This window comes from Hemicordylus capensis, chromosome 2, assembly GCF_027244095.1.
Source record: "Hemicordylus capensis ecotype Gifberg chromosome 2, rHemCap1.1.pri, whole genome shotgun sequence".
Classification (NCBI taxonomy): Eukaryota; Metazoa; Chordata; class Lepidosauria; order Squamata; family Cordylidae; genus Hemicordylus; species Hemicordylus capensis.
In genome coordinates this window covers 89,621,034-89,634,786 of record NC_069658.1, presented here as the reverse complement: position 1 = coordinate 89,634,786, position 13,753 = coordinate 89,621,034, and the positions used below count along the sequence as shown (strand labels likewise).

The following is a 13,753-nucleotide window of genomic DNA, read 5'->3' as shown; positions in this document are numbered from 1 at the left end:
TTATCAACAAATGTTGCCTCTCACCCCACGATAATGCTATAATACACACAGATTTGGGAGTCTCAGGCTTTCCTCATAGTATGCAGTTCTGTGCATGGCATTCGCAGTTGAACAAACATACCATAGTAGTTGAGAAAAGAATTAATTCTACGTACGTTTTGTGCTGGGTTGGAAACCTGCAGATGTGGCTCTGCACCAGAGAGCGTCAGAAGTGTGTCCAGTCACATGCCTAACATATTGATTCAGCAGAGTCATTCCCCTCTTCCTGCCCCAACACACACACACACACACACACACACACTGAAATGAAACATTGTTCTGTTGGGAACAATTTGTTATAGATCTTAGAAAGTAATTCCAAATTAAAGTCCTTGACATGCACACCTCTGTAGTGGAATTCCTGTGGGCCTGGGCTTCAGTAAATACCACCTCCCTTATCACCATGTTTTTGGTACACTGACACAGATATGCTCTGGAAAACCTTGCAGTAATCAACAATATCTTGAACTGTTGTTTTTTTTAAAACCCCAAAACAGAAAAAACCCACAAACCATAGGGCATCATCCAAATGGCACAATCTGGAGATTTGATGCTTCAAGTAATATATTATTTTATACTGCTAACTGGGGCAAAGAGGCACCTTTTACCGTGGTGATTCTCTTTATTTAGCAGGGAGAGAGTAACTGGCCCTATCTACCCCCAGCGCAGTACCTCCAGTGACTGTTGCTGGTGTCTATCATGTGTTTTGGTTTTTTTTTAAGAATGTGAGCCCTTTGGGGCCATCTTATTTATTTATTATTTCTCTGTGTAAACTGCCCTGAGCCATTTTGGAAGGGTGGTTTAGAAACTGAATTAATAATAATAATAATAATAATAATAATAATAATAATGCCATTTTATCCTAACCAAATAACACTTCTGAAAAGTTAATGAGCTTTTTCTTATTTAAGCTCAATTGCTGAAATACCTAGAAGATATATTAAGTTTGACTGTTTCCCCTATTTTTTCTAATTACCTAGTTTTTACTAATGCCATGTTCTCATGACCACTTTTATGCTCCCAGAGGTTATCCAGGATCAGCAGGTGCATCTGGCAGGCAATCAATATTGCTGCCTGCCAGGTTGCTGTAGTGCAGACCCCACACAATCCCAATTAGTGGCTCCAGCAGAGTGTATCGTGACCCTGTTGATTCTTGGAGCAGGGTTGAGGGAGGCAACACACTAAAAGGGGCTGTCCAGGACTAGACTGACAGGTCGGCTATACAATCAGACAGCCCTGCCTGAACCCCATGGGCCTCAGGGCAGCTCCATCTATGGTGCCTGTCGCCATATGGGCCCTCCATGGTGGACTGGTGTGCATCCCAGGAGGGGAGGGCAGGGAGAAGGGAGGGAGGGACTGTTACCCACACTCAGCCACTCTGAATTCAACTGTTGGCAGGAGGCATGGGGCAACATCCCACTCAGGGACCCATTGCTCTCCAACTGGCTTAGCAGAGAGGAATTTGCCCAGCCATCAATTGTTCCCCTCCCTATGAACTTGGCATCTCCTCCCTGCTCTGGCAGAATTGTCCTTGAATGATTGGTGCCATCCCCAGTGCCCAAATGGGGAGTACAGTTTTTTTGAATGGCTTGGTCCCCCAACCTCCATTGGTGAAAGATTGAACTAAAAAATAGAACTAACAAGGGAAGGGGACATAGAAAACTAATAGCTGTTTCCCCTTCCAACTGTCCTGCCAGCTCTTTGACCTTGGGGAGCAGTGCCGACCACCCTTGGAACCTCACCTTGCTCCTCTGTAATGCCAGATCGGTCCAGAACAAATCAGAAACCCTCTATGATTTGATTCTGGATGAAGGCGCTGACCTGGTATGTATTACAGAGACCTGGCTAGGAAAGGCTGGGGGCCCAGTGTGGTCCCAGCTTCTCCCTCCAGGGTACTCTGTTGAGGAGCAGTTGAGGGACTGTGGGCGGGGAGGTGGAGTGGCTGTGGTCTGTAAGAATAATACCTCCCTTACCAGGATCCCTGTTGGAGTGTCAGACCATATCGAATGTGTGTACTTACATTTGGGGACCAGGGATAGACTGGGGCTTTTGTTGGTGTACCAATCGCCCTGCTGCTCAATGGAGTCCCTAACTGAGCTGACGGACTTGGTCTCGGATTTGGTGTTGGAGTCCCCTAGGCTTGTGGTGCTGGGGGACTTCATTTTGGGACCAATTTGTCCGGGGCAGCTCAGGAGTTCATAGTGGCCATGATGACTATGTGGTCTCAGGACTGACACACATTGCAGGTCACACGCTTGATTTGGTCTTTCACTCTGATCAGGGTGGTGTTCCGTGGATGTGGACTCCTGTGATTTCCCCATTGTCATGGACGGACTACCATCTGGTTAAGGTTGGACTCACAGTCACACCCCACCTTCACAGGGGCGAGGGACCTATTAGGATTGTCTGCCCGAGAAGGTTATCGGATCCAATAGGATTTAAAGAAGCCTTGGAGGGATTTCGTGTTGGCTCTGCTGGCGATCCTGTTGATGCCCTGGTGGAGAACTGGAACAGCAAACTCACCAGGGCAGTAGACATGATCGCCCCTAAGCATCCTCTCCGACCCGCTTCAGAATTGGCCCCTTGGTATACAGAAGAACTAAGGGGGCTGTAGCGGTAGGTAGATGACTGGAGCACAGGTGGGGGAAAAACTCGGCTTGAATCCGACAGATTGCAACATAGAGCTCATTTGAAGACCTATGCTCAGGCAGTACGTGCAGCAAAGAAGCGATTCTTTTCTGCCCATATTGCATCCGCAAGTTCATGTCCGGCGGAGTTGTTCAGGGTTGTGAGAGGGCTAGTATGTGCCCCTCCTCCCTTGATTCAGAATCTGGAACCATCAATTACCCGCTGTGATGTGTTTAATGAATTCTTTGTGGAAAAAATATCTTGTATTCAGACCGAATTAGATACCGTCTCCACAATTCCTTCAGTGTCTGATGTGGAGGTGTCCAGCGACTCCTCTTATGCAGTTAGGTTGTATTAGTTCCAGTTTGTGACTCCTGAGGATGGAGACAAGCTGATTGGAATGGTGCAGCCCACCACCTGTCCTCTTGACCCTTGCCCGACATGGCTTATGTTATCTGGCAGGCGGCTTGTTATAGAAAGCCTGGTAGAGATTATAAATGCATCTCTGAGGGAAGGTAGGATGCCTCCTAGTCTTAAGGAGACAATTATTATTAGACTGCTTCTGAAGAAGCCTACCTTGGAACCTTCAGAGCTGAGTAACTACAGGCCTATCTCCAACTTTCAGTGGCTGGGCAAGGTAATTGAGAGGGTGGTGGCCTCCCAGCTCCAGACAGTCTTGGAGGAAACTGATTATCTAGACCCATTTCAAACTGGCTTCCGGGCTGGCTATGGGGTGGAGACTGCCTTGGTCGGCCTGATGGATGATCTTCAACAGGGAACTGACAGAGGAAGTATGACTCTGTTGGTCCTTTTAGACCTTTCGGCAGCTTTCTATACTATTGACCATAGTATCCTTCTGGAGCGTTTGAGGGGGTTGGGGGTGAGAGGTACTGCTCTGCAGTGGTTCCACTCCAACCTCTCAGGCAGGTTCCAGATGGTGTCCCTTGGAGACTGTTGTTTTTCAAAATCTGAACTTTTGTATGGTGTCCCTCAGGGCTCCATATTGTCTCAGTCGTTGTTTACCATCTACATGAAACCGCTGGGAGAGATCATCAGGAGATTTGGTGCAAGGTGTTATCAGTATGCTGATGACACCCAAATATATGTCTCCATGTCAGCATCATCAGGAGAGGGCATAACCTCCCTAAATGCCTTTCTGGAGTCAGTATTGGGTTGGATGAGGGATAACAAACTGAGACTGAATCCAGATAAGATGGAGGTACTCATTGTGCGGGGTCGGAACTCGGGAGATGATTTTGATCTGCCTATTCTGGATGGGGTCACACTTCCTCAGAAGGAACAGGTACGCAGTCTGGGGGTGCTTCTGGATCCGAGTCTCTCCCTGGTATCCCAGGTTGAGGCAGTGGCCAGAGGTGCCTTCTATCAGCTTTGGCTGATACACCAGCTGCGTCTGTTTCTTGAGATAGATGACCTCAAAACGGTGGTACATCTTCTGGTAACCTCCAGACTGGATTACTGTAATGCGCTCTATGTGGGGCTGCCCTTGTATGTAGTCCGGAAACTACAGCTGGTCCAGAATGCGGCAGCCAGGCTGATCTCTGGGTCATCTAGGAAAGACCATATTACTCCTGTATTGAAAGAGTTACACTGGCTGCCGATATGTTTCTGGGCAAAATACAAGGTGTTGGTCATAACGTATACAGCCCTAAACAGCTTGGGCCCTGGGTATTTAAGAGAATGTCTTCTTCATTATGAACCCCACCACCCATTGAGATCATCAGGAGAGGTCCGTCTGCTTTTGCCACTGGCTCGTCTGGCGGCTACTCAGGGATGGGCCTTCTCCGTTGCTGCCCCGAGGCTTTGGAATGCACTCCCTAGTGAAATAAGAGCCTCCCCATCTCTGACAGCCTTTAAAAAGTCTTTAAAGACATATCTGTTCACCCAGGCTTTTAACTGATACTGTTTTGATTGTTTTTAATGTTGTTTTAGAGCATTGTTTTAAGAAATTTTAAATTGTTGTGTTTTAAATTTCTTGTTTTGTTTTTAACCATGTTTTAATGTTGTTTTTATCTGTTGTAAACTGCCCAGAGATATAGATCTTGGGCGATATAAAAATATGTTAAACAAACAAACAAATAATAAAAATAATACCACACATAGTAGCTACTATACAGCCTCCTCTAACCCAGGCTGTGGCTGGAGGCCACCTTGCAACCATCTCAACTGCTTTGTCTACACAGTGGTGCTTTACTACTGCTGGGACTCTCCCCAGCACTCCCCCTCCCCATCTTTGGTCAAATGTCTGGCTGTGGGCCACAACAGAGGGGGGCATTGTCTCTAGTGGAGGCCAAGCCATTGCTTCTTAGCCCTGCCAAATAAGATGCATGCAACTGAAGGAGGGAAGGTGGGACATAACTCTGTGGCATGTGGAGACATTGCTTGTATTAAAGCTAAATAGTTCTCAAGGGAAAATTTGCAGTAAAGGGGAAACTAGAACCAGCCAGTCATCACTGTCATCTAAACAGTTAACAGCTTCCTCATTCAAAGCTGTTTTTCTAGGTAATATACATAGGATTGTCCTGCATGAACATTTCTAAACAATGCAAAGAGAAACTGGAGATGAGATGGCCTTTTAGATATGCTAGTATGCTTCAGATAGATATGATATGCATCATACTAAATGTATAGTTTGCCAAATACACTTCCAGATAAGTTCAGATATGGTACTGTCATTGTCCTTTGATTATTTCATCAAGAGACTGGTGAAATACCTCTTGTGAAGTATTTAAAACTTTTGGAAATCTTCAGAGTGCCCCATTCCATGCTGAAAGGCACAGAATTGACATGCCTAAGAGTCTGAATGAATGTGTTGCAGAGAAGCATATGCAGGACCAGGGAAAGAGTTAAGGAGATGCTTTGGAGTAACAGAGAAAGGAGGAGCTTTTCCATTTCAAATATTTGGGCAAAGACATTAAGGGTGTATTAGAACACGCAACTCATTCTGTTCCTTTACTATTGTCGTGCAATGTGACCTTTAATAAACTTGTCCGCCTTAATCAGAAGTTCTGCCAAAACGAATATTGATACAATGTTTGCTTCCCTCACTGCCTTATAGCATCACTTTCCCTGAGGCACAAGTAGCTCAAACAGAGCTTATATTTTAATGGAAGGAGAACAGCAGGTAAAGAAAGGGGTTTCCCCCCATGGATCCATAGGCCAGGACCATCTGTTATTTTCCATTACTTTGTTTTCTTGACATTTAAGCCTAGATTGACCACCCTCTCACTGAGGTGGTAAATCTACTCAGTTGTAGATGCAGATTTATGTCTGCAGCTGCACTTCTGTCTGCAGGTCTGCTCTTGTGGTGGCTCTCTCTCTCTCTCTCTCTCTCTCTCTCTCTCTCTCTCTCTCTCTCTCTCTCTCTCTCTCTCTCTCACACACACACACACACACACACACACACACACGTGTGAATATAGCATGTCAGAAGAAGGTTGGATAGTAACTCCTTCTCTCTGACATCTCTGTGTGTGGAGATTGATTTTTCTATGGAGAAGTCTTCAGTCATCTAAAGTGAAGCCGACATAGGTTTCAAACCCCAGTGGGCTGGACCTGAGCTAGCCCTGCTCACACACAGTACAAGAAGTGAATAAGTACACACACACCCTCCTGGCACACCCCCTTCTCTTAATTGCAAGGGGTGGTGCCCCAACCAAAGGCGCTCTTACCCTTGGACTTCTGGGGGGAGGTCCAGGGCCTCCACATGCCCTGGGGGCAGGGACGGAGCCACCATTGGGCCAACGGGGGCCGGTGACCAATCAGGAGCCGTGAGAGCGGCCCCGACATGCCTGCCGTGTCTGACGTCAGACGCGGGGGCAATAGTTTAGCTCCCGAGCGGGGGGCGCGCGGCCCCTTCGGAAACTAAACTAAGGCTGGTGCTGCGTTTACAGCGCCAGCCAGGAGCGGCTCTTCCCTGCAAAGGCAGGGAAGAGTCGCTCCTGGCTGCGCGCTGCAAACGCAGCGTCAGCCTAACTAGCTCCTGAAGGGGCTGCGTGGCCCCTTCAGGAGCTAAGACTGGTGCTGCAGGGAAGAGCCTTCCTGCAGGGAAGAGCCACTCCTATGCTGTGCTGCGAACGCAGCACCAGCCTTCTTCTAACTGGCGAAGGGGCCGCGTGGCAGTTACAACTGAGCTGAGTCCCAAACAGAGCCTCAAGGCTCCGTTCGGGAGCCAGGCCACGCCCCTGCATCTGGTGTCAGATGCGGGGGTGTGGCTATCCCCTGCGTCTGACGTCGGACGCAGGGGTGGGGCTATCGGGGCGCCCGCCGTGGCCGCACACGGGCCGCCGGCGGACTAGCTACGCCCCTGCCTGCCCCCCCCGCAATTCTCCTTTGTCTGTCCTGGGTGGTGTGGTTGCTGTGACGTGTCACTAGCCCACGCTGCATACCGCTTTTGTTTTAATTTTTTTTCCAATTTTATTGAAACCTAAAGCAGAAGGAAAAAAAAATACAGTGACATGATATTTCTTTAAGCAAGCACTAAAAAGAAAACATTCTAAATATATTAACAGTTCTAAGAAAATTCGGCAGCAATGATCAACATTTGATTAAACCTGATCAACACTTGGTTGCATAAAGCCGGGTACATAAAGCTTCACAAATCAATTCTAGACAATGGGAACAAATGATGTCTTTGCTGGATATTAAAGTTTATAAAGGGATCCCAAGTTGACACAAATGACTCAGGATACCGCTTTTCAAAGTTTCCAAAGCGGTTGACATAGATGTAAATAAATAAATAAAATGGTTTCCTGTCCCCCAAAGGGCTTACAATCTAAAAAAGAAATTTAAGAAAGACACCAGCAACAGCCACTGGAGGGATGCTGTGTTGGAGATGGATAGAGCAAGTTTCTGTCCCCCTGCAGAAAAAAGAGAATCACCATTTTAAAAAGGTGGTGCCTCTTTGCTCAGTTACATCTTTGTGAATTCAGTTGCTGTTTGTGCCCTCAAGAACCTACATGTTAAAAACTATGTGTGTGTTGTGTGTGTGTGTGTGTGTGTGTGCAGGGGGATCCAAAGGCATTTAGGTCCAGGCTCCAAAATTACCTAGGTGTGCCTCTGGCCCCAACTCCCTCATCATACACTGTTTAAATACTGCTTTAATTTATTTAGTTCTTTGCCATTTGCTCATCCTTCCCTTTTCCCTCTTGCAGCCTTCCTTGGGGCATGTATCCTCAACAGAGTGCTGTGAAGGTGTGTCTGTGGGGCAGGAAGGATCCTTCTCACTTGCTATGACAGCAAAAGCACTGTTTTACAGCTACCTAGTGGTGACTCTTGCTCTACATCAGGCCTATGCAACTTCAGCCCTCCAGCTGCTGTTAGACTATAGTTCCCATCATGTTGTAGTGGTTACAGTGTTAGACTAGAACTGGGGAGACCTGAGTTCAAATCCCACTCAGCCATGAAACTAACTGGGTGCTTCTGGGCCAGTCACACATCTCTCAGACTAACCTACCTCACAGGGTTGTTATGAGGATAAACATAACCATGTACACCACTCTGGGCTCCTTGGAGGAAGAGCGGGATAGAAATAATAAATAAATAAATAAATATTAGCCATTGTGGCTGGGGGTAACGGGAGTTGTAGTCCAACAGTTGATAGTCCCTGCTATCAAAATTCAGGTTTTGACCTTTAGCCATGTATGCAAAGGGACTGAGAACCTTGTCACCCTCAGTTTTCCAGCGTCCTGATGACATCTGGATGATATATTATTTCCTGAATTTCTGGATGAAACAAATTAGTCAGTGTTCTGCCAGGTCAGTTTGCCTTTTCTTGCTGATGGCACTTGGAGCTTATTATAACATCTGGTAATTTCCTGCCTTATTGCTAGACTATACATTTTAGAGTGCTGAAGGCTGTTTCCCCTTTTAATACGGCCCGGCATGTCCCACTGCCAATTTGGCAGAAACTGATGATCAGTTCCTAGAATGTACCCAGGAGAAAGCTTCCCATCTTATGATTCGTCATCTTGAGACTGATTGCTCAAGGTGCTTCATGGAAAAAGCATTTGCTCTGCAGAGAAAGCAGCAGTGAGATTCCTGCCCACAGCCACTGCTGCAGCCCTTTAGCTCCGCCTATCTGTATTTTCCCACCACTAAGAGGCTTTCCAGTAAAGGTAAGAGCTAACAGGCAATCTGAGGAAACCTCACTACATTTTTTTCTCCCCCCTCCACGTGAGGCTTCTCGTAAGCAGACTGAGTTCCGCTCCCCGTCGACGTCAAAGCTCAGGGGACAGCAGTGTTGGAAGACAGAACTGCTTTGTGGGATCTCTGGCGTTCTCTTTGCCCTGCTCACTGAAAACACAACCAGTTTTGAAATCTGCCTGGTTAAAACAAAGTCTGAAGAAGGAATAACCTGGGCTGAAAGGTTTGATTTATAGGGGTTAGTATTCATTTCAAGAAAACTCTCTTTAACAAAGAAACAAAAAAGAAATCTTTCTTTGTACATCCACAGAGGGGCATCTTGCAAGTGAAGCATCTTAAAAGCAGAATGGGGATACCATATAAATGGAAACCTAACTGGGAGTCATATCTCTTCTTCTTGGTGATTCTTGTTGCCTCCAAATGATTTTTTTACATGCTCAGATGGACATCCAGGCGGATGTCACATAGCAGAGTGGATGTGCAAGGTTGCTCAGTGGCTTGTGCTCTCAATCTGCTTGCACAACACTATTTCTGTGCACAACATATCGCCTCCCTTGCAATATATATGCACGGAGGAAGAGGTTTCACAGCTGCAGCACAGGTGGTGCAAGTGCACCTTGTTGCACTGGTGCAGCAGCAACACTAGTCTGGAATGTGAACGGAACTGGCTAGCACAACATCCTTGCACTACTGCAAGACATTTGCACTAGTGCAGCATTAGCCTGTCTATCATCATTCTCAGGGTAGTTTTTTTAAAAAATTGTAAGTCTGTTAAATTAGTTTTGTGAGTTTTCCCTGTTATATAACTAGACCATAGATATTCTTTGGTTCTGCTTACCACTTGCTTATGTTCTTTTTCATGGATAGAAGCCAAAGGAAAAATGAATTGTTAGTGTCCCATTAACAGTGACCTTATACCCAATTCTGCCCTCACTTATGTTTATGCAACTCTATAACTAGCTATAACTCATAATTGTGATGGAATGGAACCTCTTTTACATCAGGTGAAGAGGAGGCATTATCAGGCAATTTGTGTTTGCTTTTCTCCCCTCTGATTAAACTGGGCAGCTTGAGCTGCAGAATGGGAACAGTGGTGTTGTGAAATTGCATTGCATGATGCGCAATGATCATTTTGCACAACAGAGTTATATATTTTGGTTACAGCAGAGAATTACTTTTTAAAGAATGGCCTACAAAAGAAAGTTTCTATATGCCATTCATGGTCAGCCTCACAAACCCTTGGCTCTTAGAGGCAAACCTTCTCCTAATTTCTAAAGAGTGATCTAAAAAGGAACAAAGATGATCTAAAAATGAACAAAGATAGTCATGTAATTTATTGTGTAGATTTCCATGGAATGTAGAGGACTCTAGTGATTAAACATAACGGCAGGAAGCAAACTGCTAAAAAATGTCGAGATCCATGGATCAGTCTCACAAAATTACTTTTGTTTTCTGGTTACAGATGATAAGGTTGTTCTCATGACCATAAGAGAGACAGGGAGGGAGGGGAGGGGGGAAGGCAGGGTTGAATCTACCTTGCCTTCAGATGAGCAAGGAGCTCCTCTTTGCAGCACTGGCCTGTGCTCATATAATCCACACTTCTCCTGGCACTGCAGATTGCTGGAGGCTGGGAAAATGAGTCCAGACTTCCAAGAATCCCATAATGGAATTGCGCTCGCTCCTTTAACTTCCATTAACTTCGTTGAGGGGTTGTTAGGCGGGCTAGCTGCCAGAGAACCACCAGGCTCACTCCTAGCCAGGTTTTGATCAATCGTGAGAATAGCTTCAATGGCTGACACTGTTGCAGACATGGAAGCAGCAGCACCGCAGTAGAAAACCAGCAGAGGTACTACAAGTGTTACCAAATTTCTTCTCATAATCACATGATTATGATTATGAGAAGAAATGGGAAAACTACAGCAACACATGTAGTGCATCTGCCGATTCTCTGCAGCAGTACGGCTTCCAGGTGCTGCAAGTCCCTCCAGCTGTGTTTTTTACTGTGCTTCTTATCAGCAACTATCATTTGGTAGTGTTATAGTTTAATTGTATTGCCCTTTATTTGCTTATTTGTTTTATCATACATACCCCACCTTTCCATGGGAAAATGCTCAAGGCAGATTCCAATGCCAGGATTTAAAACCAATCAGTAGATCACAAAATAAAATAAACACCGAAACAAAATCACATTGCATTTGACAAGGTTTTATTGCATATCATTTGACCATTTCTTCTTAGTGGCTCTAGTGGTTTTAATGGAACAGCAGCATTTGAGTATTTAAAATTAATTAATAAATAAATAATCAAAAGGCTACCATCCGTTATAATATTTATCTCACTGTCTTTGTACAGGTTAAATTCCCTTTCCTGAACTGCTCCCTCTGTCAATATTGAAAGAGTCATTAATTTGAACATTAAAGAAAGACAAAAGCTGGCTTGGCATATCAAGCTTGACTCAAAGTTATACTATGGTTGGCCAGGCTTGGCCTACAATAATAGACATCCTGGAACAGATTTGTGCAAAACAATGTGGATGAGAGAGACCAACGTCAGCCTGGCCTGTGTTTGTTTGCATTGTGTGTAGCTCACTGACCTTGAAGCAAACAGTTCAGAAAATGTGCACTTAATTTTGCTGCCCCACAGATTGGTATTTCTGCATGCAAGGTCATCTCTACAGCTAGGAAAAGGGGAAACAGTTTCCTGTTTGATGGAGGAAGAAACTGAAAGAAGCTTTCCTTTCCTAGCACTGTCATGTTACATATGCCTCTGCTGTCAGGAACACTTGAAGTAAAGAAAGAACAGACTTCCTGATGCCTCATTTCTTTACTTACCTGCATTGATCAGGTGATCAATGGGGTTTTTGTGTTGTATTCTATCTAGTAATCTTTTGCAGTTTGTTTGTTTGGACATTTGACCCGGGAGGATCCTGTAGAGAGTGTGCAGGAGGAGTCAGAAAAGAAAAGGGAGGGAAAGGAGAAGGAGAAAAAATGGAGTTGCTGAACAAACCTTTAGTTAAATCTACATAAGATCTCCTTGTTTGAATGAGGGAAGCAGCTAAAAAAAAGGGGGGGATGAAGAATTATTATCTGAAATAGACCATCTATTCATATCCCATCAGTATCCACTCAGATGACCTTGAAAAGTTTATGTGATGGAGACAAACTTCTCAAGTTTTGTGTTTCCAGTTTTTTGGAAATCACATAATTTCATCTTCTAAATATTGTGGTTTCATCCCTCCGCCCACATTATCACCACTGAGTTCCATTAGCAGCAGCGGCAAGTGGCACCTTTAAAATGAGTAGTGCAGATCCTTTACTGCGTGCCTGCTACTCCATGGAGCTTCCTGCTGCTGTGGCACTCACCCCAGCAACCCATGTGCAGCGTTGCTGTGCACATGGCCTCTGTGCATGCTCTGAAGCCATTTGTGTGGTCAGCAACACCACCCTGACTATGCAAATGGCTTCCATGCATGCGCAGAGGAGATCGTGCCATGGGGGGAGCGCGATCAGGACGCTGCATGGAGTGGTGGGCACGCAGGTAAGGACCTGTGTCACTCACTTTAAAAGATGCCCGCTCTCCGCCCTGACAGTGCCACACTCGAACTGCCAAACTGGTTCGTGGTCTGTTGAACCAGAACAAACTGGTTTGCCGAACCATGAACCAGTTCATAAAGCAGTTCACAAACTGTGGTTCCTGCACATCCCTAGCCCTAGTTTGCATTTGAATGGGCGACTACATGTGCACAATGGAGGATATTCCCCTTAGGAGATGGGACCACTCTGGGAAGAACATCTGCATGCTTGTATGCAGAGGGTTCCAAGTTACCTCCCTGGCATCTCCAGAGAAGGCTGGGAGAAACTCCTGCCTGTAACTCTGGAGAAGCTGCTGCCTGCTGGACTATACTGAGCTAGACAGACCAATGGTCTGACTTGGTATAAGACAGCTTCCTAGATTCCTATACTAATTTCCCCAGCTCTTTCAGAAATAGTATATAGATGTATTTTATATATAGGCACTCCCCAAGTTACAAACAAACAACTTACACACATCCGTACATACAAAGCTCCATAACATATTACACTAAGGAAGTGCCCAACTTTTAAATGCCAGCCACACATACAAACAAATTGTCACTCCTGGGAATGGTAGTTGTGGACATTCGACTTATAAACAAACTTTTGGAGCAACACAATCTGTTTGTAAAATGGGGACTTCCTATTTAATTCTTTAATAATATGCAACACGTATCTTTATGCACATGGCTTGTGAATCAGGCATTTAGAATACACTTCAGAAGACAATATACTAGTTTTACGGATGGGAAATGCTGAGGTTGAGGGTTTCTTGTCTGAAAGACAATGAGGGAATTCATGGTTGAAAATGCAGAATGGAAAGTAAAACTGCTCCTTCCTGTGCCTTATGAGGTAAGGCAGTTGTGACTGGTGAGGGGGCCTTCTTTGTAGTGGCACCTTGCCTTCTAAGGGGGATACCTCATGCTCACATTGTTACCTTTCCAGTGCCAGAAGAAGGCTTTTTAAAATTCTCCCAGTCCTTTTAAGTTTATATGCATTTTAGCCACTGATTTTAATGCTGGGTTTTTGTTTGTTTGTTTGTTTGTTATTGCTTTGACTTTTGTAACTGTGGCTTATGTGCATTTATAATATTTTTGTAAACTGCCCTGACTGAGAACACAATCTAAGCACAGTGAAGGCACAATATATGAATGTTTTCAATAAATAAATTATGAATAGTATAATCTGTGGCTGTTTGAGTCATGCACTTTAAGTCTTGCTTTGAGTTTGTGACCTACTTGGAGCTTGAATTGTGTTTGATTGATTTGTGTTGGCCTGTTATCATGTATGGCCATATTGCTTGGTGGCAATTTAGAGCTTCTAAATACATGTGACAGCTTTGCATCTTAGAT

The 13,753-nt window shown here is 45.0% G+C and overlaps 1 long non-coding RNA gene across 3 annotated transcripts in view; it reads left to right on the top strand.

Moving 5' to 3' along the window:
* The window catches only part of LOC128347368 (uncharacterized), a 71,565-nt gene that overhangs the window by 50,804 nt on the left and 7,008 nt on the right, over nt 1-13,753 (top strand). For 2 of the 3 annotated variants that reach the window (XR_008317529.1, XR_008317530.1), the window contains exon 1: nt 8,836-9,067. The exons of the other annotated variant lie outside the window; for it this stretch is intronic. This is a non-coding gene — a long non-coding RNA (uncharacterized LOC128347368). Of the gene's footprint in view, nt 1-8,835; nt 9,068-13,753 lie in introns of those variants that run through there. 3 annotated transcript variants of the gene reach the window in all.